The sequence below is a fragment of the Buteo buteo genome, chromosome 15 (assembly GCF_964188355.1).
Source record: "Buteo buteo chromosome 15, bButBut1.hap1.1, whole genome shotgun sequence".
In the NCBI taxonomy this organism is placed as follows: Eukaryota; Metazoa; Chordata; class Aves; order Accipitriformes; family Accipitridae; genus Buteo; species Buteo buteo.
In genome coordinates, this window is record NC_134185.1 from 30,994,644 (window position 1) to 31,018,420 (window position 23,777).

A 23,777-nucleotide genomic window follows, 5' to 3' on the forward strand; every position below is an offset into this window, starting at 1 on the left:
TAGTTAACGAGAGCAGCAGCAGCATCTGCCCACAAAGCGTGCTCAGAGCGTCTGGCTTTGGGATCATACCGCGCTGCGAAGAAAAGGGACCCAGGATGAAAAAAACCAGCTGCGTATAGCTGAGAGAATCCATTGCTGTTTTTCCCTGACTTCGGCCTGCTGCAGAGAGGAGATTTCTTGTTTAAGTTCTGACATGATAAAGTCACTTTGAGTGTTGTTTATCAAAAGGGATTTTTTCAGGGGAATTTATTTTGCAGTGACGGGAAGATGCCATTGCATGCCCAGCCAAATTCATTTGGAAAGGCTCGTTTGCTATAAACCAAAGCATCTTTTTCTCCTACCATAGACAGAAAAGGCTGTTTGAGAAGCAAACTGGAGCTTTTCTCTCTTTTCCACCACAGCTACTATCCTGACAGCCATGCTTAAGCTCATTAGCCAGACACCCTGAATTTCAGGGCAGAAAGAAAAGCCGGAAGAGAAGCCAGAAGAAGTCTGAGTTGCAGCACAGTAAAAACCATGGTTTTAGGGATCACCAACAAATCAAAGATCAAAATTCAACTTGTGGATTCAGGAGAGGTATATGTGGGAATTTGCCTTCCTATCCTGCAAAGCATTTTGTCATTCTTACAGAAAGGATAAGATCTGGTAGGTACAGATCTCTTAAATAACTAGTTTTAATGTATAAATCTCTCCCTTTGCCAATAATTAAGAACCGCTACATTATGTCTGTAGTAGTGCCAGGCAAACCTGCTGGAGGTGGTGCTGTATACTGGAGCAGGAATCGCCCCATTTTAAAGAGCTTGTAAATTATTTAGGGAGACACATAAAGTAGCATCATTGCCAGGTTCCCTGGTTTGTGCTGTGCGCGTGAATGTGTGTATATGTGAATATACATCTATATGTGTGTGTGTCTGTGCTGTTATCAACTGCTGTCGTCCAAGATAAGTGAGCAAGGACCGGTAGCAATACAAGACTCCAGGCAGGGTTCACATGAATGGCTGTACTGGAAGAAGCCCCTTGTGCCCAACGCAGCCGGTTGGGATTTCCCCATGGGTTGTTTCACAGCGAAGGCATATTTCCCAGGGCACTTCTGCAGCCACCCACGACTTCACTGCACAGCACAGGGCACGTATGTAAAAATCCTATCAGAAGCTTAGCTTCTAGCACCATCATGTTGAAATCTGCCCATGCTCAAGGGAAGATGTGCACTGAGGAAACCGGAGTCAGCCTTTTTGGTTGTCAGCAAAGGGCATTCTTCTGGAAATGTTTTGGAAAGAAGATGTGGTGCAGAGCCCCAGATGGCAGACCAGTTGTGCTTCTCTGTTCAACCTTCACCTTGCCCCAGTGACTGTGTAAGGCTGGTGCAAAAACAGACCCAGAACTCTTGTATGCAACTTCCACTGATAAGTTAACGGTACTCACAGGTAGTTTGCAATGCTCTATAAGACGGAGGTGTCCTCTGAGCATTTTTTTATGAGGAAAGTGAGTTTCAGAGGGAAACATGCGCATTAGCAAGGCATGCATGTGCACATATAAGCATATATCTAAGATGGACAGGGACGTATACTTAATGTCAATACACAGGGCTGCCTCTGCTGACTGCAAGCTCTGGCATGGCAAGTGTGGGAAAGTGGCTGCTACCTCAGATTATTGGCAGTTAACTGCTTGCTTGATACAGAACATAGCTACAATTAATAGAAGTTGGAGGTCTTTTTATGGAGAAAGAAATGGTCCAGGAGTTTTATGGGTCCCAGAAGGGATAGGTGAGGATGTGGTGGAGCCTCTGGGACTGTGTGGCTCTTCTTTGGACAGCACTGAGTCAAGGGCACTAACAGGCACTTTGTACTGTTGAATTATTCAGGAGTCCTTCACAGATGACTGCAAGCAAGGAGGTCCAGGAGGAAGTTTAGGAGAAAATGCTCAGTGTTCAAGGAGGAAGTTAAGCATAAGCCAGATTTTCACAGGACTTCAGGCCAGTAAAGGGTGGCAGGCTCTCCTGACGGATGCATAGGATATACAGAGAAGGCAGTTTCACCTTGTTGCTGAAAATCTTTGCAAGTGAAACTTTATGAAAACGAAAAACTTTACCCATAAATTAATCAAACCAAAGTAACAAGGTGGAAGAGACCAAGTTAAACATTGGTAAGGTTCACTGAAAGCCAGATGATGTATTGTAGCATTTATGTGGCACCTGTGATTGATAGTGTTATGGGGCTGTTCAGCCACCTCTGAAGAGTTGACATTTCTTTTATTTATCAGTATAGCAGAGCTTCCTCTACACAGACTGCAGATTAGACATGTCCCTTCCTTCAGCCATGGGACACATAGAAAGACCAAGATTAAACAGCCCACAGTTTTTCTTCCAGATATGCGAAAGAAGTAATAGTAAGGTACCAAAGTGACATTCAACCTGCTGCCCAGACAAAGGCTTAGAATTGATGTTCCCAAGAGCTTTTCAGAGGTGTTTTCTTCTTCAGTTTCCCAAGAGTTCACAAAGCTTTTAAGGCCCAACAGCCCTCAGAACTGCTGGGACAGTACTTATATAGGGACAGTGAAGAGAAAACATGGTGCTGTGGCCTCCAAAAGACCATCTTTCCCAGCAGCATCTCATCATCGTCCTTGAGAGGTACCCAATTCAGGCAGCTGCATATACCACACAGTGGCTCGCAGTTAAAACAGCCCCTCATCAAAAGGTCCTCAGAGATACAGTTCAGCGAGACAGCTGGCTGCACTGAATAGCCTAGAAGATTACCTCAGCAGGATGTTTTTGTACCTTGTGAAATACAGAGTTCCCTTCAAGGACAAGCGGCAGATATTTAACGGTAAATCATATGTCAGAGACAACCTACAAGCAAAGCACACAATAGGTAAAGGCTGACCCTATCCATTTATCAGGATGTCTGCTTTCTGCCAGAGGAGACCAGGAAATCTGTTCAGGGGGTTTTTTCACTCTTTCTTTTCTCTACTATCCTGCTTGGGGTTTTTTTTTTGCTTCCCCTTTTTTTCAGCTCTACTGCTCTCAGGAGTGGCAAGGCTTAAGAAAATCTGGCTTTAGGGACATTTCTGGTCATCAGGACAGTGAGTTGATGTTGGAAAAAGCAAAACGTCTGTTATATTTTCTCTGAGGCCTTCAAGAAAGCAGCAGCTCTGTGTTGCCAGTGGCAGAATTGTAACCTGACAGTGCAGGTGCCAGCAGTCTGGCAGGGAGCTAAAAACTTCAACAAAGTCTTAGCTGGTCTGGGATGTGCAGGGCATATTCATCCTTGAGAAAGAACCACTAAAACTTGTTCACACCAAATTTCAGTTTTGATGAACCACAGATCTGCAGGCAGTAAACACACCATCCAAAAGTTCTCAACCAGCATTAATTTTAATAAGTTTTCTTTTCCTTAAATGTCTGGGGCTTTTTAGACAGAGCATCAAGAAAACTCACCCTATGACAGTGTTCCTGCTGTGAGTATAAATGTCCTTCTCATTACCCAAATGACAAGAAGTGTCAGAAATTGTGCTGTCACTCAGTAAGCCACAGAGCTGCATTTATGCTTAATTTCTTTTTTTTTTTTTTTTTAGTGCTCAAATTGAAGTGCAGAGTCCCTACAAACTCTTACCTTGATTATCGCTGGCTGTGAGCCAAAGCACACTTTGCTCAGCTTTCCATAAAATGCAAATCATGAGCAATCCAAGAGCTTCCTTCAGTATCTTGCATGAAAGGAAGATGGATCTACAGACTGAGAAGGGGGAGCAAACTTGTGATCCCCTCTGAAGCACCTCAACCAGCTCTAAAAACTGTCTACTTTGTTAACCTGCCTCTATGTCAGCCCAAGAAATAGGGCTGACTTCAGGGAACAGCTCAAGCAATAGGGCTGACTTCAAGGAACAGCTCAAGCAAGTTCAGCAGGGACTACATAGTTTTTAGAGATTCCCCAGCCAGGGTAAAATCTTGGTACTGTTCAAGGAAAATATAGCATGCTGGATTCAACAGCCTGAGAGATGTGAGGCTGCTGCAGCTCTGTGCCCCCAGGTCCAAACAGCAGTGAGCCTAAAAATGTTTTCCCAGTAGGCACATGCACACAGTGCACATTTATATACCACATATATATGTATATACACGGCTGGCCACACAGATCACAGACAAACGTTCACATCAACACAAACAGCACCAACAGCCTCATCTCAATTCCTTCTCTACCTGAACAGAATAAAGGTCCCTTAGTAAGAATCTATACACACATGCATACCAAGTGGATCCCTCCAATATCTGGGCTCAGACACCCAGTCTCCCCAGTAGCTGTCCCAGATTCCAGTCTCCCCAGTTGCTGGCACCCAGGGCCGTATGAGCCCCGAGGCTGCAGTGCTGCTCCAGCTGCTGGTACAATCCATCACACACATGCAACTGGCCAGGATACCCTCGGTCCCACAGCCAGCCCCGCTGTGCTCTTGCCCCTGGAGACACGCGGATGCTTTCACACCCTGAGACGGCCCTCAGAGACCCCCTTGCCCCTTCCTCCCAGGCCATGTCACCAGCTAGCTGGCTGGTTCAGCTCGATCTCAGCTAGCCATCACACACTCGCACACCTGCACTCGCTCCGGTCACACTCCAACCCACGGCCAAGGCCAGCTGCCGCACTCACACTCCCATACACAGAGAAAACAGAGTCCCTCACCTAGGAAAGGGTTAGAGAGCAATTTAATAAGAAGATAGGACAGACTGCGCTGACTGGGTGCAGAGTGCACCCAGATGAGTGTACTGACCAGCAAACTGTTTACATGACTGGCCCCTTTATCCCCTTACCCCTCTATCTTCCCATTCTTGTTCCTCCCCAAATCACATAAACATCCCCCCGCCACCTTTTCCTCCCCCCTTAAGCATCCCATAATAAGTCCCGTGCAATTCCGAAACCCTCTTCCCTGCAGCCCATAATGTGCCCCGCACCCCAGGCAGTGACCCCCCTCTTAGTGTGAAAGGTGATCTGCAGAGCTGCTCCCAACGACTCACGGTGATGGGGTTCACCCCTGAACTGTGGGACTGGTGGCAAAGACGCTTCAGTCCTCGGGGATTTTCTGGCATCCTGTGATGTATCTGGGGCCAACGACCTGTTTGGAGGAGTGTTGCAGCGCATCGCCGGTGCTCCCCCGACTCGCACCCCCCGTGCTGAATTGGTAAAAGGCGAGCACTCCCTCGCTGCCTCTCTCACCGCAGCACCTCATCCATCACCAGTTTGCACAGCAGGCTCACCGGCAGCGCTGCCAGCGTTAGCCCATCTTTCCTGACCTACGAATTTGATGCAGCTGGCCCTGCTTAGGATAATGCTTCCTAATGGGAGATGAATATGTCTGTCCTGCTTGGAGTCAGGCGTTGCAAATACCAGACTCAAGCACCCCATACAGCATGTATTCCTATCTCCCCACACCCTAAACTGTGTGTGCCACTGGGTCTCACTGCATTGTTTTCCTCTGTAAATCCACCCAGGTAACCTCACCCACTTATAAAACAGTTATATCACAGTCCAGGATGTCTGTTGCTTTTATCCCAGGAATTTGTGGTGCTCTTGCCTCACCTGCATGAAGGAGACCCACCAGTGGGGTTTCTGTGGCAGACACATTGCTATTTCCCTGACTGCAGAATTATGAAGGTGCTTTTCAGGCACTCTGAGTGTTTCAGTGCTGTTGGGGCACACAACACTGAAGAACAATGGTGCAGCCACAGGGGAAGAGCAAAGCTGATCAGACAGTCTGAAAAAAGAAAACTGCAGGCTTCATTTTCAAAGAATGACTGTTTCATCCTTGCTATTGCTTGTTCTTAGGTTTGATGTTATTATCTAATGTCCAGTTATTTCTCCCGACAAAAGCTCTCCAGAAAAAAAAACAATCTTACTCTCTACTCCCTCACTAAAGAGATGAAACAGTTCCTCTGTGGAGTTTGCTTCTCTGGCACAGAATTTTTTGGGTTTGTTTTTAAAAAGAGCTGAACAAGGATTTTGTTGGATTAACTGGCTTTCTCATAATAAAAGCCTTGAGTAGCTCTAATTGTATACTTGGCTTTGTTTACAAGAATTCTATCAGCTTCTCTTTTCTCTGTAATTTATTTCCCAGTGTTGTTATCCAGCACACGTTTTTGTAATTTTTTTTTTTTTCCCAAACAGGCTGATTGTTCCCCAAATGCCTGAAGTTGTTTCTGTGTTAATTCCTTGACTCAGGTTGCTGTGTCCTGTACTGCTGTCCTTCTCACATCCCTCAGCAAAAAAATGGAGCAGCAGAGGTGTACCTTTTTCCAGAGATCTGAGTGGCAGATTGGAAGCAGCACAAGGAATGCAGAGGATAGATTTCCCAGATTTTTGTGCCATGTTACAGAAGCAATAGCCCATTTTCTTCTGTTGAGATGAAAACTTTTCTCAGACTCTGACAGAGGGTTTCCATGAGTGGAAACCACTGGATACAACTTTATATTTTTGTTAAAATACCAACATTGTGGCATTGCTTTTAGACTAGAAATATGTGAGCAAATCTGGTCTCTTTATCTTGGCATTTCCCTTTTCTGGTATAGTCAAACTGATGGGTTAAGCTTGACTGACTGGATGTTATCTGAATGTATAGTTAAATATATGATATAGTGTCTATGTAGAAAGAGCCATCTGCAGATATGAATACTTAAATATAGGATGTATTGTTTGGAAGGGGGGGAATGAGAATGAAGACATTTTACTTTCATTTTCCAATCATAAGAAAACCATAAGCCCATATTTTAAGCCTAGTGGTCTGGAGAGTGTCAGTTTGACTAGAAGAATTAAATTTGATGTATGTATTTCTGTCCTGAAGTTCAAGACCCTAGGAACACTGCAGGTCTGAGCTCTGAATCAGCTCCTTGTACAATATATGTCTTAACACCACAAATAACTATTAAACTCTGAGGCAGGAGTGGGGGAAAAAAACCTCTAAGAATCAAGCAGTGGACAAACTTCAACAGTCCAGGCCAAAAGTAGTATATCAGTATTCAGCTTACTTGAATTTCTGCGTTTTCTCATACCTTCAGTTCCCTCCTCCACATCATGCTTTTCTCCTGGTCACTTGCTTTCTTTTCCTTGCATTTGATTTTGGGAGCACTGAAGCCAGCGTAAGCCCTCGCACCGGCTGAGGCATCCTTGAACCTCTGTATGCAGGCTGTGTGTGTGCACCTCGTTCCTCCCAGAGACCCTGCTCCAGGTGCCCTCGATGGTGGCTCTTAGAGCAGATCTGTCCCACCTGCCTTGCCTTGACCCTGGCCACACATACAGGATTCAGGTTTTGAGTTGACCTCAGGTGTTTTTAGTAATATGAAAAGAATGGCTTAAGCAACAATCTGGTTTTGGTAACTGATCCTCTGAAGAGCACATTCAGCAGTTGCTGTCATACATCCCACTTTCCCAGGCCTTAGAAAAGAATTGCCCTCCTCCAAACTCCAGGTGCCTTTGCAGTCCCACAAAACGTAGCAGCTGGTGAGCATGGCCACATGAACAACACCTGAGGTACACAGTCTATCTTCACTTTTTTTTTTCCTAGAAATTTTTTCAAATTTGGTCTGAAAACTTGCCAGATCTTCAACACAAAAGCCATGGGATGCTGAAGAGCTTTCAGCACATTCAGTGCTTTTCTCTGTGAAATCAAAACTGTCCTGCAGTGCCTTTGGCTAGCCCAGTGCCAAAGTGGGCCTGCCTCTCCATCTCCGCGAGGCAAACCTAGCTCTACTCATCACACATGATGTTCCTGATATCTTGTCCTTTTGACGAAGACACAAAGAACAATTAATGGCCCTTCTACGGAGAAAGAGCAGCTTTTTTATGAGTGTAAGGCTTTTACCATATCCCTCTTCAGTCTTCTCTTTTCTAAACTGAACCACCCCTGTGCAATTTTTGCACAGATCGTTGTCTAAGACACTAAATCAGCATAGCACCTTGATACCTCCCTGCAATTTCACAAAATGCTCCTCTCCAAATATCAGTTCTGTAATAAATCCAACAGGTGGTCTTTGGAAGCAAGTATTTCTCCTTGTCTTTATTCCAAGCCCTGTTATGCCCAGATCTGGGTGCCTATCGAGCCCAGAAGAGCCTAAACAAGCAAGAACTAGGTTGAGGAGTCTCCTTTCCTGCACGAGCCAGAGCCTCATTCTCCTAGGTACAACTATCCCCTATGTCTCAGACTAAAATGTGCTACAAGCCAGCTCCTGGCCTTGCGGAGCTGGAAATGGGAGGAACGGGATGTAAATCAACCCAGATCGTTGGGGACTGAGGAAATTCTGACAATCCTTAAGGAGCTGAAGATCCTCTAAGGAAGTTGGGAAAACAGCTAATGTTCCCTGGGGCATTGAATCCTCTTCCAAACCTCATTCTGCTTACACCACACATCTCCTCTTTCCCCTCCAGCAGAACATCTTTTTACCTGATGAAGTCCAGGACCTCCTGCCACAAAGCCTTGGAGATCATGGGCTGCCACAAAACTTTAAACTGGAGATACGTGGTTCACGAGGAAAACTCAGAGGGAGCTCCCTGTGACTCCTGCCTTTTGAGATAACAAGCTTGTGTGTTTAAACACTTCCAGACCTTCTACATAGTTAGTTCATTTTCTCATGCAGTCACATGCATGTGATTTTGGGTGATGCACAGGCACATGTCACACTATATTGGCGGGCAAGACAGACTTGAAGCTGGATTTGTAGACCTAGGTGAAAATCCCAGTCTGGAAAATGAATGAGGGACTGCACTGCTTTTTTCTCCTCAGCTCGGTAGAGTGACATTTCTGCCTGCGAACCAAAGGATTTGGTACATGAAAAAGTCCCAGAATTGTAGTTGAGCAAGCTGATATTGCTGTGAAAGGTGCTTACATGTAGAGATTGTCCCAGAAAGAGTCAATACCAGCCTGAACTCTCATGGTAGGGAAAAAAGTACAAATAATCACTCAGTTTCTGGAGAAAATGATAGGCAATAAAAATACTCTCAGGGTTCACAGCACACTATAAAAACTGACAGATAAAAAAATACATGCTATTAATCTGTCAAGCAGCTCGTGTTACAGCAGGGAGAAAACATCAAGCACAGGAGCTAGTACCTCCAGCACTTTGGGAGAAATGGCAAACATGAACAGCAGAAACTTCAGTTATCCTGCAGCTCACATGAAATTTGTGGGACTTTGTCAACCACACTAAATACAGGAAAGGACTGAATAAGCAAAGCTGGGCAGAGGGACTGCAGCTTAATTCAGCTCCAAGATGTGTCTGAGACTTAAGATATTTATGTAGGTTTACCTCTTTGCCTACAAAACTCCTGTGAACAAGTTATCCAACAGTATTTCCTGGCAAGGCTGCAATCATAACAGAAATTTCCATGTCAGAAGGAAACCCAAAAGTAGTAAAGTATGCAAACAGGGGAAAAGAACATTAATTCATAGATTTATTTTAAGTTCAAGAGTTTGTTTTGACTTTTTTTGTAACATTTTTTAGTATTTCCAATTTATCTGATACCTAAACTCATATGGTAGCAGAAATACTATAATCTAAAAGGAAAAAAAAAATCTGGATGGTTTTAAAGGAAAAAAATATTCAACTACTATGTTTTGTCAGCCTGGCCACAGTCGCATTGTTAGCTGGGGAGCAGGGCAGGGGCATGTGTGTCTTTTTTCTTTCTCACCCAGGCTGGGACGTGATCTGAGGGAACCTTTGGGAGCAGTCAGGGTCCCCCATGCAAACACTCAGAGCTCTGAGCTCAGATCTCAAGGAAGGACCCCCAATAACAGATTCCAGGAGGACAGCAGAGCAATTTAAAAGTTGGTACCTCTAATTAGCAAGCACGTATTTCCCTGTAGGGCAGAAGGGCTAGAGGCTCTGCTAGTTCACAGACATGCTGGCTGTTCTTATTTGAGTACCCACTTCTCATGTAAGCCCCAGCCTGCTGATCTTAGCTTCAACCCTGTGCCTCAAAGCTCCTGCACTCAAAGGATTCAGTTTTTGTGTGGGGCTGGGAAGGACTCGTTTGGCTGTTTAGGGCTGAACTCACTGAGGAGGGAGAAGAGGAATCAAAGTGAAGATTGGGAAGGACACAAGCTCACCCATCAGCTGCAAAAGATGCCCCTTCAGCCTTTGTAGTGCTCATGAGGCAGAGGGTTTTCATCCTTCAACCTCCATCCTCTCTAATTCTCCTGCCAACCTCATACCCACAAGGGAAAAGCAAGTCCTTCATACAATCCTCTCTCTAGAAGACACTCTGCAATTTGAGTTCATTGCCAGTTTCTGTTGTGTTATTTATCTCTCACTGCTGATGCATTCATATGGCCAAGGCAATGTGCAAACAGAGCAGTATTAACCTGCTCTCCTCTCTGCATGGTGCACATGCCTAGGTATAAATCACCATGCTTTGTACGGAGCAGAGGAGTGACAATGCTGAACAGCAGGACTCGCTGGCTCTGTCTTATGTACTGCAACAAAGATGGTAAGAAGGGAAAATAAATTGAAGTTGGCCTTTTCCAGTCAAAGTGACTGTTTGAAGGAGGGCTTCGCTTTACTTTTGTATTTCATCTTCAACTCGACCAAGAGAGAGACTTGCAATCTGCAGAACAAAGGCTAACCCTTTGCAAGGTACTGCAGTAAGGACCCCCCTTTTTAAGTAAGCTCTGGAAAAATCACTCACCTCTTCAGCCAACAGATGAGAAGGAGGCATCCAACCCCCAGAAAGTTGCAACATGCAATTCTGTCCACAACATCCTAAAAGCCAAGGACAGTAGAGAAACACTAGAGAGGAGCACCACGACCACTGGATGATCCAGTTTGAGTGCTATGTGAATGACTGCTCTGCTGATACCAGTGACTCTCGCACAGCACGTGCTTCCCATGGTACCTAAACATTATTATGAGACTGGACAGCCCACCTTGTCAAGATCTGATGCTGCTTTATGCTGCCCTGACAGCTTTCTGGCTTTGGCTTCTTTCTATTTTCATTTTAGAGCATGTTCACGTTAATAACAGTGGCTGAGATGTGTGTTCTCATTACGAATGAAAATCTGCTCTCCAAAAAACTCATCAAGCAACACGTTCTTGTCTGAAGCAGCATTTTAATGGAAGAAAAGCTTCATGTGCATGTTACTAAATATTGTCTTCTTACAGTTGCATACTGCTTCCAATAACAGACTTTCCTAAGACTCAGCCATGCTGATAAATGTCATTTTTCACTATAATGAGAAAGCAGGGACATTTTGGATAGGTGTTGGTCTATTTCACATGCCTATAAAATACACTGAAAGACAAAAAAAGGAAATTCCTTCTATTCCTTATGACCGTGTTCTTGTCCTTCCATCACAGAACAGTGGATTTCCAAGGCTCACATCCTCACATCTACAAATCTGCATCCTGATAACCAGGCAGATAAATGTATAGTGATATGGTGATGCTGTTCCCAAAGAAGCTCATGATCTAGAGGAGCTGAAGATTGTTATCTGTTGTGAATAGAAATTAATTGGTCTCTTCTTCCTAACACCAGCCTAAGCTGCTTGTTTAGCAGAGTAGCTTTATTTATAACCATTTTGTTATTTGCAATGTGCTGAAAGACAGGAAAAGTTTAAGAGTGAAATACTTAATTCCCTCTACTGAAGCACTGATTTTGTTGCACCCCTTCTTGTCAGGAGTGGGAGAGTCCATTCACCCTGCCTCAGCCAACAAGCTACACATCTTTCTAATTGTGGGCATGCTTTTTCCTCTTTTCCACGTAAGGAGAGAAGCGATCCTTGGCTCTGACAGCTAGGCACCAGATGTGTGAGCTATGACCCATGGCATCCCATCCTCTCCCTGAGCTCTTGGCTCACTCCCAGCCTACAGACACATACCAGAGCTAACCCCGAAGGTATTGACAGTGCTAAATTTAGAGAAGCAACATGCAGCAGGACGCAGTGGTGTTCCTGGTACCTGAAATCTAGCTCGGCAGCTGTGGTATGACAATGCTGCTTCTCCCTGTTCCCATACACAAAGCTGTACACCTCCCACCCCCTGAGTAGGTGCATCCATCCAACCGAGATACCACCTTGGTACACAAGTACCATTGGTGGAAAACTGGCTGGCCAGTCAGGCTCAAAGTGTGAGCAGCATAACTAGATACGTGCCCAGCTCTATTATGAGTGGCCTTTAGGAAGGCACAATAACTACCTGGGCAGCAGGATTTGATCTGCCAGGGGGAACACTGGATGCCAAGTCCAACAGAGATAAGTATAGAGATCACATCCACATCCAGAGGAGCTTTGCATGGCCCCATCTGCCACAGCCCCAAATGTGGGAGAAACTCATGTTAGCAGCACTTTCCCTTTCAGCCAGCCCGGCCTCCCCTGCTCCTGCCCAGTTCACTGCCGCGGAGCTGAGCACCGGAGCAGCACAGAGGGGTCACTGCTCCCTGCCCCCCTCCTTCCCATCTTGGCTTGGCAGAGGCACTTCTGTTCTGCAAACACAAGAGAATTAGCAGCTCCCAAGAAGTGAATGCACTTTTTCTTCCAGTAGCCAATGGCCCAAAATAAAATATTGCAGCTCTTGGTGCTGTGTGGGATGGCAAATTACAATAATGCTCTCTAGGACACCTATGTTGTAGACTTGGTTGTGGCATACAGCTACAGTACAGTACAGTACAACTTTGCCAACCTGCAGATTAGAAATTACGGTTTTACTCTTACTGTTGACACCCTCCCACCCTGTGATGGATGTGTCTTGCACTAGAAAAACTTAAGCTATAAATGTATAGCTCAAAAATAAACTCTTAATAAGGAGTTGAAAACTTGTTTCAGCTTTTTAAATGCAGCCTGTATATTAAAGAAAATGGAGTCTGAGTAAGGTAAATAGCTGAGGAGACTACCTGAGCAGATAAACAAAGCTCAGGAACTGAATGAATGAGAGAGCACCATATGGTCATGGCACTTACATATCTAATGGACAAAACTGTTAAAATCAAACAAGTCTTTACATACCAAGCTCTGAGTTACTCTGTTTGTCACGGGATTAAAAAAACCTGGGGAACTGGAACTACAGAGTGGGGAGAGGAACTTCAGTTCATCTTCTCAAGTCCTTTGTTCTCACAGTCTGGTGCTTCTGTAGCATTGGCAGATGACCTAAAGCAAAATACTTCACAAGGAGGAATTTACACAATGTGGATAAATCCACAAAGGCACACCTGACATTAAAAATATCCTAATCTGTTAAGTGCTTAGAACCATTTTAAACTTCACTCTGGGGCACAAAAAGATGTGTTTGACTGAGTTGTATTGAAACTTGTCATCCCTCCCACAGTCTGTCTACAGTTAATCACTACACACGCTGATTTTGCGTGGCATGACATAGGAAATCTGCTTAAAGCTCTGTCTGAAAGGTACTTGCTAAATTCAACCCCCAGATAGTTTCCATCTCCCTGAAATACCTTTTCTTTCTAGTTTACTACTGATCAAAGTTTCTCTGCTCAGGTCCCCCAAGCTGTCCCACAAGGAGAAGGAAGGAGAAACAAGCTGAGATTCAAACCTCTCTCCGCAAATATGCTCTTCCTTGGGAGGGAAAGTGGCAATCTGTGTTGGGCCTGCCAGAAAGTCACCTAAAAAAACAGCTGAAAAGACAAACTGGGGTTAGAGCTGGCACTAGGGAACAGCTGGATCATTGTCCTTTCTCAGTGTGATGCTGCACCACCCTGGGGATCAGCGGCCCACCTCTAAAGCCTATGGGCAGCTCTTTGCCTGGTTCATGGGATTATCTATCTGTGCAGCCTACCGCTGCTCAGGAAGACAGCCATGAACCAGGGCACTGTTCTCCCTCCATGCTATACCATCTCCAAAAAGCATCCATAGAAACTCACCATGTGTGTTCCTCGATGCCTCCCCCTCTCCTATCTCCATCTACCAGGCACACAAAGGAGCAATTACCTGGAGTTGTTTCAGCCCAGCTACATCAGTCAGGCCTCCAGCCTGCTAGTTCAGGAATCTGCTTTTGAAGAGCAATGTTTGAACAAACAGCACATTTGCCAATATCCCCAGCAATGGGAACTAGCAGCAAATACAGCAGGACATTTCAGTAGCGAGAGGGATAGTGGTAGCAGCCTGAAATTCTGTTTGTTTTGCTTTTACATTTCCTAAACAAAATATCCCTAATTTCTATCCAAATATTTTTTTTGCCAGTACAGGTGGAGGTTTTTTCCCCCAAATGCTGGAAGAAAAGGACATTAAAACATAAGCAATTAGCTTCACCTCACATTTTAAAATAGATAATCTGTGCAAAACAGCAGCAAGACAGGAAAGTAAATCTGCGATGAGTTTGTCCACAACAAAATTTGCCCATTACCAGAGACAACCCTCAAGCAGAATAAAATCAACCAAGTCGCTGACAGAAATGGGGGATGATACAGGTGAATTCAAAGGCAGATCTTTTTTCATCACCCCTCAGCCAGGCTAGGAACATGCTGGGAAGCAAAACTTCCAGCACAACTCACACGGAGTAATATAATTCACCTCTCTCTTAACTCTTCTGGGCCACAGCAGTCTGGGCAGATATCGGGGGCTGATACTGGTATGTCCATCCATAAGCACCTCTCGCCCTGACCCTGGCCTGTGCCAAGGTGTTACAATGCTGCTCCCTGGGTTTTGCAGCCCTGCTCTTCCAGGACTGTGGGACAGCCACTAGGATCTGCAAGGGCAGGGGAGACAGCCAGCACTCGGGAGCCCCTGGGATCTGCAAACACAAGCACTAACCAGCAGGGAAACACATGTATAGGATTTTGAACCTTGATAAAGATGCTGGGAGAGAGTAGCTGGCAAAGAGGAGGTAGGGAAGGTTTGATCAGGTAAAACCCATCCCATTGCCTGCTCACCCTTTAGGGTGTCACACACCGCAGTACCCAAGGCTCTCTCACCACAGGCACAGGACATGGTTGTCAGCACTTGCTGGTGGTGCTGGACACATAGCCCATGCTATGCATCCACCTTTCGGGTGTTGCTGTGCACCAGAAAAGGGGCCCACCTCCCCACTCCAGTGAGCAAGCACGGGCTCCAATGCTGAACAGCAAGTAAGCCAAGGCTCGAAGCTCAGCATATGTTTCCCATCCTCCCCTGCATGCCTGATTACCCCACAGCATGCATGCTTGGCATTTCCTTCCAACAAACATTTTCCACTTCTGATGAAGTGATATTGAAATAGCTCTGCTATTTCCCCTCAATCATCCAGGGCCAGCTTTAACATCACAGCTGTCTTCTCGGAGATACAACTAAAGGTGCCATGAGTCCATGTTCCTGATTCTCCTGGGCACAAAGAGCAGAGACCCCCATTTCTTTCTGCATGTTCTGGCCAAATGAACACTTTTCCCAAGGGTTCTTTGTCATATCAGTACTTCTTTGTGGAAAAATAAGAGAATTTGATAAAAAGCAGGACTCACGGTGAGAAGTGCTTGTGGGACATCACCACACAGTGCCAACAGGCCTGGCACAACCTTTGGGTTCTTCCAGGAGCATCTGGTTTTCTCATTTCTGAGAAACACCCCCTTATCCTGCATCTCCAGCTGACACTGCTCATGAGACAAGACACTCTAGTTTTTGGATTTGTTTGCCTCACATGGGAAATAAATAAAATCAGCCAGAAAGACAATGAGGAAGCAGTGCTCAGCATAAAATCTCTTTCCCTGGTATTTGCCATCTTTGTGGTTTTACCTGCTGGCCACATGAAAGAAGATGATCGTCTCTGTGCAGCCAGAAGAATTACCAAGCAGACTACAAACTCTGTCTGTAACATACTTTTATCACTACAGCCATAGCAGTTTTCACCTCAAACATAAATGGATGATACAAAGGCAGGAAAATGTCAAGGACACCATGATGAAACCATCTGAAGAAACAAGAGCTGCTGTTGCTGAATTTGGTGAAAAAAAACCACAACTTTTCAAAGGAGCTGAGGTATCTGTTGCAAATTAGATGTGAGAGATAAGGGGGAAAGAACCAGAAAGAAATTAACACAGACAATAACCAACTCCTTCCAAAGGCCAAGAAAAAAAACCCCAACAAACCTCAGATAAAGATTTACAGAAGGACTATTTAATAATCTAAATGTTTGAAAACCTAACTAAAATATACACAAATCAATATATCATACTGAAAATTTATTCATTTCATATTTCAGTGCAGTTAATTTCCTGTCTTTTAAAGGAAAGAGGTTGTCTGAGAAAATGAGTGGTTCTGGGAGCAGAGAAATGAAAGGAGTCTTTGCACAGATTCTCTGATGTCTAACAAGGGCTGAATCTGTTCTCCATCTTTTCCTTGGTAGGAATATTAGTAGGATTTCATTTTTCTTCTTAACCATCTATTTTTATTAGGTTTGTAGGGCCCTGTTGTCTCTTCATCTGCTGCTTCAGTGTCAAATTTCACTGAGATGGGTCCAGTTCCAAAGTTTTGGCCCTTGCCTACCAGAAAAAAATTTGCAAGATTTCCCTCCCAAAAAACCTGGGGGAGGCTGAAACTAACAACCCTTCAAAATTATCATTAAAACATATAATGCTATTGTAATAACTGTCCCCTTCTTTCCAATGACTTACTGCCATTCTTTCAACCTGGACCCTTGCAAGAGCATATATTTGACGGTACAAATAACCAATGGCCACCCCACAAAGAAATCCCATTGCTTGGTCATTTAAAGATGTACTTTTAATGAAATGGATAGCAGGTGTGTGCCGCTGAACTTAGTATATTGATAGTGCTGGATTAGACATCATGCAGTAGAAGGGGTGTTGCTGCCAAAAATAATGAAGAGGAAAGCCAAGACATCAATTAAACTGTCAGTTACTATTAGTAGGATCATTCTGATTTAAAGCAATCCTGTCAGAATGCGTCCGCTATCATAACCAGAGCAAAACAAAAGAAGAAACACAGCTAAAATTCAGGCTCCCCATTCAGTTTACTACTCCAAGTGCCGTTGGAGCACTTGGAAATATCATTCACTGGAGTCCAAGGAGAAAGCTGAAGTCCAAATGAGCAAGTAAGGAGTTCATCTATAGGAGGAAAAATGACCTATTTTGCTGATTTCCTCTAAGTATGAAACCAGATTTGATGTTGCATTGTTATTGGCAAATGACCTTTAAAAATAAAATGCAAGTGACTTTTCCAAGTCATTTGTAGTCTCTATAAAGTGGAAGGATTTGAGATGAATGACTGGTAACAGGAGATTGATTTGGGCACTAAGTAAACGTAAGTGGATGGAAAAAAACAGCAAAATGAAAAGAAAAATGGATTATCGAGGAGCCTGACAGGAGCAAGACAATGCCAAGAAAACAAATGAAATGTAATAATGAAATCAAGTTTTGCCTGTGACGCTTCAGTCTATACCAAAACAAGGTTTATTGTGCTTGGCAGTGGACTGCAAGAGAGGGCAAGTGCAGCAGTTTGAATAGAGCTGTTTCTTTTTTCTCTGGTCTGGCCTTCATCGGAGCATGATGAGGAAGATGTATTTCCTAGAAGTGTGTATCTTCTAACTGAAGACAAATACTGGAGACTTTCAAACTTGCTCCTGATCAAAGTTCATTCAAACCTCTCCCCCATTCCCTTACAGGCATAGCAACCAGCCTCGCAGGAGAGACTTTGCTGTCTCGGCCAAGAGGGATGGGATGGCAGCTCAGTCGGCACATGCACCCTGGTAGGCCCCAAAAGCTCCGTCAATCAGCAGCAAACCGCAAGACCACTCAGAGTACCACACTGGTGCCAAAAGGCCCTGACTGCCTCTCCTTCCATCAAAATGAACCTGATGTTAGTGCCAGCCTGAGAAAGAACTTGCCATTTCAAAAATCCAGGCACTGGCATGGCAGAAGCAAAGCCATCAGACAGAAGCTTACCTGCAACCAGTCAGCTTGAACATATTACTGGTTTAAGTCTATTTTTGCCAGGAGACACAAAAGGGCAGACAGCTTTGACCACAACAATCTGCAAAAACATGCTAGTGTGAAAGTACCCAGGGAAAGGCTGACCTTACAAGGAGCTATGCGGCCGGGCTTCCAAGCCGAGAGACAGTTGCAACAGAGACAACTGAGAACAGGCACAGTTCACAGGCTGGAGATAAGGAACATATTTTAAGTGCTGCACTGAAAATACATGACCTTGCCATTGCGAGGAAGCAAGGGTCTGATCCAAAACGCCTCAAAATCAATGGAACATTCTCAGACCTTGCTGGATCATCAAAATGAAGAAAACAACAAGGTTTAGCTGTATCCTTTCCTTTGCTCTGCCACTTCAAAGTGTGAGGAGGCTGTGACAAGACACTTTCTCAGAAGTTTTTAATCCTCATATTTATTCTATCTATGATTGCTTATATAATTATATATAATATATATGGTTGTCTAATCCTTAGAGGACGTCAACTCCATCTAAAACAAGCTGAGCAGGCACACTGTCTTTCAGGGATCACTTTTTTTTTTTCTGCAAAGAACAATCTATTGCCTTAGCAAATCAAATGCAGAAAGCCGCATGTCTCTAATTTTGTTCAAAGAAATATTTTCATTTTTTTTCTTCTTTCCAAAATTCAGTCTTGAAGTACTTTCAGTGAGCACTGAGGCATTTGTCTTGTGTAAGTTAAGCTGCCACCTTTTCAAATTTGTCATGTATATCTGTTTTATAAGGCAAACTGTTAGAGATCTTTCAGTTAATACTATGTTTATCAGCACAGAAGGGAATCTCCCAGGTCTGTGAAAACTTTGTCATAAAGCAAATCTGAGCAATAGCACTGAAACGTATCTTTTTTCCTCTATTGAAGTAAGATGGACACCCTGAACTAAGAGCTTCCCAATTCTGCTACAGGTGCCAGAACAATGCTTCAGATTGGCAAGAGACTTTTCATCCTTCTTGGTACCCTGAATCACGCGATACAAAGCTCATGTGCTTCTTGATTCTTACCAAGGCTGAGGTTGTGACACTGGCTTCTGCTGGTTAATAATTTCAGCTGTTGACAATAAAATAAGATTTTGCTTTGCCATTTGAAATAATTCAGTAGAAACATCAGTTGTTTTCCAGTAATGTTAGAGAGAGATATGATGAATTCCTGATTACACATACAAGGAGGGCTCTCACACCACCCTTTTACTTTTGCCAAAATAATGTACTTTTTACCTAATGTGTTGCAGTTAGACACTAACAATACTTCAGGGACTGACACAGTTATTTCTTCATCATTTAATATCTATTATAGCCGTAATCTTCCCTTTCATCCCAAAGGCACTCCAGAAGACAACCAAGTGTATTTGTATACTTGGTTTACAAAACGAAACTGGGAAAGTACATATTTCAAACACAATCCTATTCAGAGGAAGAAGGATGTTTTGTTTGGCTTTTTAATAAAACAAGACAAATGGTTTTGTGCATGCTGGAATCCCCAGGCAAGGGCTGAGAATCTGAAGACACTTCAGAAACCTCAGGAAAGCTTGAAATTAAGCCAGACAAAGAACAGCAGGTACTTGCAAAGGTTTCAGGAAAGGGAGAGGGTTCCGGTGTTATCCAGAAAAACAGAATCTAACTAGCAATTTTTTTCCATCTTGGCACAAACCTACCTGTTTTTAAGCTGGGTTTGTGAAGACAGAAGGAGAGAAAAGTTGGTGACTTGAAAAAACACTGTTTATTCTGAACACTGAGATGTTCAATACATCTCTAGCTATTAGACTAGACTCTGCAGTGGAAAACAAAGCACAGTATGTGTTCTGAAGCCCACAGTAATGGAAGGAAGAAATGAAACTGCTCATTGTTTAGCTTTGTTGGTTTCTTCCCTGCTATATCACATATATTAACTCAGGATTTAATGTTTTGTGCAACTCTACATCATGGTTTTGATCGACACATCCTACTGGCATGAAGCTCTCTGAAAATCTTGGACATGACCATAAGCAAATGCCATGCACATTTTGCAGCTATCAAGCAATTTCCAAAATTAATTTAAAATCAAACTCAAGAAAGACTCTGGATTTTGGATGTGAACCTCGTGAGGCATCTGAACATCCACTGGCTTGCATTCATATCAGAGCAGGGCTGACTGCACTGCCATGCTGAATCAGTTTGTATACTCACTTATTACTGTATTCTGAGCAGAAATTGCATAGAAAAGTATTCTCATAACGGTTGCAAACACTGACATTTTGCTATAGAAAACAAATGGCACTGCCATTTCAGGAGGCTGTGTCTGCCTGAAGTCAAGGACAACTTTTCCACTGAGACTATCGGAAGGAAGAGGAATATCTTCTAAGGCCTCAAAACATAGATGGGACAAACAAAGACTAGCCAAACCCAGACAAGTCAGAGTAACGGACATCTTGGAGTGCTGTCCAGACAGAACTAAAGTAGTGAGATAAGACTGAAAGCCATGCTCATGGGATGCTGTAACTCTGCTTTGGGAATGATGACGCTCAGAAGGAATTTTTTACTTGCACTCAAAGTCAGGAAAGCAGCCCAAATGTCCTGGAAGGCACTTGCTTCAAGACGATGTGCGTGCAAGCTTTGAAAATTTCTGCAACATTGGGCTATACCTAATTTTGATGGTATAAGACACATGTCAGATGATGCAAAAGAGGACAGGAACCAGAAGAGAGCTTGTCTAAGCTAGCCAGAAGTCACCAGCTTTGGTCCAGAGGCTAAAAGGTGCATAAACTTGGTGCTGCATGCAAGCAAAGGTGCCCCATGAACAGCCAATGACATGCAAGTGGATCAGGTTATGCCTTACACAGAGGAAAAACCTTTAGACAAAGTAATCCCATCAATTACAACACAGTACAAGGCAAGGGATTTGCCATACAACCCTTCAAAAGGACTAGGTGTATTTTATGTAGTCAGTTTTAAGTATCACTGCAAATATGACACACTAAATCACAGCAGTTTAGGCTCAACAGTCTATTGTGAGTCTTCATCTAGATTTTGATTAACTAACAAAAACAGTATTCTCTAATCCTCCAGAGAACATGTTCTTTGCTGTCCCATTAAAGTAAGATAACTTTTGTAACAGGTTCTGCAGGTCACTCACAAATGAAACTTGCATTTTAGAGAAGCTCAGAGCAAGGTAAAGTTATGCAATTCTTGCAGAGCATGCATTTAAGATTTTTTCTGCAGCAGAAGCAGTAAGTGAAAACATCAAGTCAGGTTCTGATTCTTCCTGGAAGGATTATGGAATTTAAACTATGTTGCATTAGATCTGCTGTAGAAAGAAAAAGGGGATGAAGACACAAGTAATCACTCCTGATTGCACATGCAATATATGCTTCTCTTCCCTTTTGGCTTGATTCCTTATATCTGTGATGTTTAAGAGATCACGTTGTTCATTTATCTTTCAATCCTCCACCAATAAATTTTAACTCACTAATCAATCTCACTGAGCAGTGTTTCCAGGATTTTATATCCTTACAGGTTTTGTGAAAATTGGCATCTGGCTAGAGGAAAACAGTCCAGAAAGCATTCTTGCTGTCTGTTATAAACTGTGCTTGGCAGCAGCTGGCGACCCATCAGCACAAGTCTGCTGGCTGGCTAACGAGCATGGATGTAGTTCTTCATTACCTACAGGCATCATAGATGACAGAACAGAAGCTGCCTATAAAGGAAACAGGACAGGAACCAGGTTTATGAAGGAAATGAGTTTTAATTAGTTCTTCTGCTTATTGAACACCTTGTTTTATAGGACATTGAAATCTTTGTGGTGTGTCCTGTCTCATGAGGCAGCATTATTCAGAAAAAGAGGAATGCACACAGTAAGACACATGGAGTGCAAATGTGAGTCTGTGATCCCCAGCTCTAGTGACCAACTCCTGCAGGGTGGGTAATGACCCTTTGATGAGGAAATAAGAAAAGACGTAGCAGCTATTTGTTTTCCAAGGGGCTGGTTTTTCTTGAAAGAATGAAAGTATATCATGTAAACTAGGACTGTACAGAGGCCAGATTTTATTGGGTTGGGTTTTTTTCCTTGAATGATATGTTAAGGATGTGACTTTTTAATAGGTTGCTTACTGCAATAAAAGCCCTGATGACCAGACATTTGCATAGACAGGAACTTTGATGCTTGCCTGGAATTAAACAGATTGGAGGAGACTCATAGCAGCATAACTGTCCTTACAGGGCAGACATTTCACATTTCAGTTGTACCCCCATAGTCTGAGCAGCAAAACTGAAAAAATACACAACAGTAAGTAATCAACCTGTAAATGTGCCAGCCATGGGTCAAAACAGGGGATAGAGCAAATTCACAGGAGGGATTCAAGAACATGTGAAATAACTAGCAGTGATACCATTTTCTCTGTGCAAGCAGATACCATATTAAAAAATATTTTTGACTCAGTGAAACATTTGCTTTTTAACAAAGGCTTTGGTGGGGGTGGTCAGAAAACCTACCTGTGTTTAGTTATGACCCACTCCACCATCTGATTTAGAAGTATTTTATGTGCCTTATGTCCCCACTCTCTTTAAAGCATCCCCAGTCAGAGATACCCTTCCTTGTTATCCCCATGCCATATCTCAAAAAGAAAAGGGACAAAGTTGCACCTCAGCTAGTGAATCAAATGTGCCTTGGCCCTGAAACCAAATTGGATTAAATATCTGCATTCATATCATGAAATACTATCCTCCAAAACAAGCTGGCCACATGCAAATTGACTTCTGGGGCAGCAGGGAACTCTTTACCAATACATATCACTATATCATACCAGTGCAGTCAGGAGCACACAGTTCTTTACAGGACAGCAACTCTTTTAGTGAAGATCTCTTTATAATGGTAAGTTCAGGGGACCATGAGGGGAAGCAAACATCAGTCATACCACCAGCACTTACTCAGCCTACAGAGCAGCAAACAAATTGTCTGTTGTGTGTTTGGATTTTCTCTAGAAAGTCTTCACATTTCACCTGTGGAGATCCAAAATGTGCTGGTTCAGTGTGGGAGAGATGCACACATTATCTGTTTCTTTTCATAGATGGAACAGAAGGTACTATATTGTTAGATAATTGAAGAAAACCTACCTTTCTTCATTTGCCTTTTTTTTTTTTTTAGTGTGCCAGAACATTCGTTTTGCACATGGTGACTAACACCACTTTGATCTTTCTCAGGAAGCAAGGCGTATCTGCCATTGCCATGAAGAAGCTTTTGACCTTTGTCCATGCAGGTCCAGCAAGCAAATAATGGTTTAATAATCCACAGTGACCCACAACCCTTGCTGAGAAACAAACACTGCTGCCCTAAAGGCCAGGCATTGCTGGTGCCCAGAAACATTACAAGGTCAACTGAAAAACTAGCCACAGACCAAGGAGCGGAACTAATTCCTGAGGGGCTGAGCAAAGGCTCCAGTTAGAAGCATTATCCCACACAATCTTGGCTGCATGGCATGCAAAATATCAGACACTGCTAGAAGCCAGAGCAGCCTCTGGCAGGGATGGCACAGCGAGGATGTCCAAAGCTTACTGGAAGGGGGAACAGCAATGCAACCAAGTAACCTAGCTACAGCCGAGGCACCTAGGCATCTCGCTAACCCTTCAGGGAGCACAATTGCTTTGAACCTTTTAAATGGAAAAGCAAATGCCAGCCATCTGTTAGCAGCTCCTTCAGTGAAGCAGAGCAGAGAGGTTCATTAAATCAGAAAGGGCTTAAAAAAATAAACCCACCAACAGCCTAATACTGTACCAGATCAAAAAAGATAGTGATCTGAAAACGCACAGCCAAAGATTAATGAGTCGCACACAAAGTAGGGAGGAGGCAGGGAACCAGAGAGGAGGCACAGGAGATGGATTCCAGATGGATGCCAGAGCTACATTTTGAGTGT

General features: G+C 43.6%; 1 long non-coding RNA gene across 1 annotated transcript in view; it reads right to left on the reverse strand.

Moving 5' to 3' along the window:
* Window positions 1-10,810, reverse strand: part of LOC142039873 (uncharacterized) — a 33,368-nt gene extending 22,558 nt beyond the window's left edge. Inside the window, exon 1 of the long non-coding RNA XR_012653081.1 lies at window positions 10,653-10,810. This is a non-coding gene — a long non-coding RNA (uncharacterized LOC142039873). The remainder of the gene's footprint in view (window positions 1-10,652) is intronic.
* Window positions 10,811-23,777: the final 12,967 nt, after the last annotated feature.